Source organism: Mustelus asterias, unplaced genomic scaffold, assembly GCF_964213995.1.
Source record: "Mustelus asterias unplaced genomic scaffold, sMusAst1.hap1.1 HAP1_SCAFFOLD_270, whole genome shotgun sequence".
Classification (NCBI taxonomy): Eukaryota; Metazoa; Chordata; class Chondrichthyes; order Carcharhiniformes; family Triakidae; genus Mustelus; species Mustelus asterias.
This window is the reverse complement of record NW_027590234.1, coordinates 120,302-124,347: the sequence shown is the minus strand read 5'-3', so window position 1 is coordinate 124,347 and position 4,046 is coordinate 120,302. Positions and strand designations below refer to the sequence as shown.

The 4,046-nt window shown below is 44.0% G+C and overlaps 1 non-coding gene across 1 annotated transcript; it reads right to left on the bottom strand.

Annotated features, from left to right (window-relative positions):
* Positions 1-421: 421 nt before the first annotated feature.
* On the bottom strand, positions 422-493 carry trnaw-cca (transfer RNA tryptophan (anticodon CCA)). The gene has a single exon. It is a non-coding gene; the product is annotated as a tRNA-Trp (tRNA).
* Positions 494-4,046: the final 3,553 nt, after the last annotated feature.

Here is a 4,046-nt window from a genome sequence, read left to right as displayed (position 1 = left end):
CACCTGGAGGAAACCCACGCAGAGATGAGGAGAATGTGCAAACTCCACACAGACAGTGACCCAAGCTGGGAATCGAACCCAGGTCCCTGTGAAGCAGCAGTGCTAGCCACTGTGCTACCCCGTTATTGGTTTGTTGAGATTATTGATAAAGGCTCAGCCTTGCTCCCTGCCTGAGGTGAGAATCCTCCGGTTAAATCACCACAGGGGAGCTCACCCCTGAGATGTCCGCTGAATCATCTCGGACCTTGGACCTTGCTTTAAATTCACAAAAACTGCAAAAAATATGATCAGCGGGTGGAAACCGGAAGCATCCCTAAAATATCATTTCATCATCATTTTGAAATGTATCATTTCGGGAACATTTGCAAACAACAACTTCACCCAGATACAAAATCCAAAGAACAACTGTAGAAAAGCTTCATGAGCCTGACGTGATTTGAACACGCAACCTTCTGATCTGGAGTCAGACGCGCTACCGTTGCGCCACAAGCTCAGACTGCTTGCTGCCTTTTAACATCAAGATTATTTTCCGTGAATTGAAAATCAAACAGGGACCAGAGAGGGGACTGCCTTCCTCTGTACTTTCTGTGGATTTGCACCGAATGGAAGAGTAACAGCAAAACGAGAGGGCAGAAACACAACATTATCCTGCGGGAGAAATGCATTCTTTCTAACGGGTGTTAAGAACACAAGAGCTGGTTTGGAGGGGGGAAGTGGCTGCTTGACGAGGTGGCCGAGTGGTTAAGGCGATGGATTGCTAATCCATCGTGTTCTGCACGCGTGGGTCTGAAGCCCATCCTAGTCAGGGGTGCACTTGCACTGTCCCTGTGCTGATCCACTTATTGAGGGCGAACTAATGACTTATTTTGAGGTTCACGAACCAAGGTGAAGTTTCGACTCACAGTTCCACAGGTTTGAAGAGTGAATAATCCAGCATCATTCCATGTTCCTCATCCCAATGGGAAACTCGAGCTGGCAATCATTCAAATCAGGGCACCAGCTTTGGGCAGGATTTTGCCACCATGGAAATATTTGGATTGAGAAGCTCCAAAGCAGACGCCGCTTCGTATGTGGCAGGAGGGCAGATTTTGTCCCTCCAAAATCGGCAGTTCAGCCATGAAAATTAATGCCGGTTTCGGTGGAATGGTCATGTTCAATTGCTCCTCAGTGTCAGGAGGATTAGCATGTTAAATACGTGGGGTTACTGGGATAGGGCCTGCATGTTGTTGGCACAGAATCGATGGGCCGAATGGCCTCCTTCGGGGCGGCCGTTTCACTCCTCAGAATATTCACAAAGTCTCTGATAACATTAAAACTTCTACCCAGTCAATGCCTGTTTGAGAACTGACAGGGAATAGGTTCATATTGAATTAATTACAGCAAATTGATTCTTGAAGAGATGTTAATATAATGCGTTCAGAGGAACTGTCATAGCTTCTGAAAAGATCAGTTGCGCTTGTTTTTTGTTTGTTCAGTAATTTTGTGAATCTATTTGGAGCGGGTGCAGTTGGTCAGTATCTGTGCCTCTTGCTTGGCCAGCTCCGCGGCAGCAGCAGCTCCATTCCTGTCCAGATGTGTGGGCACAAACAGCAAATCCGAAATATTGTTCACTGCTGCCATCTCCTGGCTGAACGCGAGCTGTGCAGCAAGCTAACCGTTCATTCAGAACCTTTATAGATTGAAGTTCTTACCGATTAAACTGATTTCAAAACATGATATTAATCATTTCCCAGAGATCTGCTTTCTGACTGGGCATTTGACCAAGGCTCAGTTCCTGGCCATCACAGTGGTGACTTATTTAATTAGCTATCGCAGGTCAGAACAGAAGAGGGTCACTCCTAAAATGGAATTCACTGAATATTCTCATTATTAATGAGTTATTAACGGAAAATCCAGCTCCAATTTACTTTCAGTGGAAACTTTGTTAAAATGAAAGAACAGGCCTCAAAACTAATCAATGAGTTCTCAGTCAGAAACAATAGTAAAAAGGTGGCTTAAACTGTCCAGAAAAATGAGAGAAGCCAAGTTCAGTTTACAAACTGCTATGGACACACCTGGAACCTGATGAAATCAGCAACTAAGCTCGTTCCGTATTATAACTAATGAAAATAAGGGTTATTTAAGCGCAGTGAGCGGTAGTGGTATGGTGGTGAGTATAGCTGCTTTCCAAGCAGTTGACCCGAATTCGCTTTCATTTATTTAGAACCTTGTCCACGGTTTCTTGTGTTTCAAAGCATGTGGACAAGGCAGTTCGAACGCAACATTTACCGGTAATGAAATAAAACGGACTTTCAGTTGTAATTTTTTTTCGGACGTTAAATTCGGCTTCAATTTCTTTATTTTGAAAAAAAAAATTAAAATAGAAGAAACGTCTCTGAACTAATAAATGAGTTCCCAGTCAAAGGTAAAGATAGCAAAAAAAAGAGGAAAACATTTTTGCGCACACGCTGTGCTCTGCACAATCCAGGTGCCTGGTGAATTTAATATGAACGTTTCTGAGATGGTTTCATCGTTCCTGAATATAGGAGGCTGCGATGGCCGAGTGGTTAAGGCGCTGGACTCAAAACGCAGTATTCTTCCGCCAAGGCTCGAACCCTGCTCACAGTGGTTTCAATCTGAAATACTGCAATTAAGCCTTCTCCAAGACAGCCCACGAAAATGAATCGTAATTTTCAGTGGTCCTTTTTCTATGAAGACCTGGATCTGTGCTGTGAGCCGGGCGCAGGAAGTTGGAATTAGCACCAGGGTGTTCTCAGCTGGCATATGCAAGATGGGCCGAATGGCTTCTGTGCTGTGACTTCCATGAATAAAATCATGACGTGAGAAGAAAAATAGCAGCATAAGGACAAAACAAGGTCTCATGTCAGAGTAACATTCTTATGTCATGACACTCAGGATATAAGAAATACACTTCACCAGAATACATTGAATGGATGAGAATTTCAAAATGCTGCCTAGGTAACAAAACATCATGTTCATTCAAACACATTGCTACAAGCTGGTCATTACTGGGCGTTCGGTATTCCTGGTTGTAACAGTTTGGGAATGGAAGGAGCAGGTGGAAAATAGAGAGGAATATTCATATTGCAACGTTAGTAAAAGAGGATTCTAGAGAATCATTAGACATCATGAAATTTCATGTTAGAATTGATTTCAAAATGTCTATGGGTAAAGTGGTCACTTTGCCCAGGACTCCAAACACAAGCGATAAAGTAGTTGAATATATTCAGAGATTAGAGAATTTTGGTCCCAGATCGATGTTGCTTTAAAAGACCTCTAATCATTTCTGACAGATTGAACCCAGCTGGACAGCTCATTCAGAAAGCAGTTGTTGTCTTGTTTACGCACAAGATATATTTCTGGTACAATATGTCCCAGGCCAACAAGATGATGTCCGACAGTGTGTGGAAAATCTGTGAGAGAGTCAGAACTGGATCCGAAATGAAGCCAGTGGTGGCGGCACAGAGCAACTTAAAGGCAGAGAGCCGACGGAGCAGAGACAAGCTGCTGTCAGCTCCCGGCTCCTCCAACCTCTCTGTGTTTCTCTCTCCTCACAAACTCTCCCAATGCAATTAAAATTGGACACTCCAGATTCTCAGACTGACTTATTTCTGTTACTGAAACCCGAATATTTCCTGTTGAGAAAGTTCCATCCGAATTCAAGGCGGCAATTTCCATTTCAACCCCCTCTTTGCTGCATTGATCGCGCTCTCTCAGTCAAACGCTGACTTATTCGCCGTTTGTCAACTGAAATCTTGAAATGGACGAACATTTTCCATTAAATTCTCTCTTCAGGTCTGAGCAGCGCGATCCTATGACAGGGAAATCTTGTGATTTGACACAAGAAGGACTGGGAAATCAGCCGCTGAGAGCGGACACACAAACACAGTAACATTAGTCTAACCCAGCCGCCCCTTTAGCACACTCTCGCTGACACAGTGTTCACCTCTGCACATTGACAGGTCAAACTGTGTCTCAGATTGACAGCTCCGAGGACAGGCTTTCCTCTCCTCTCGCTCTGTGCTGTGGATTCTCAGGGATTTGTT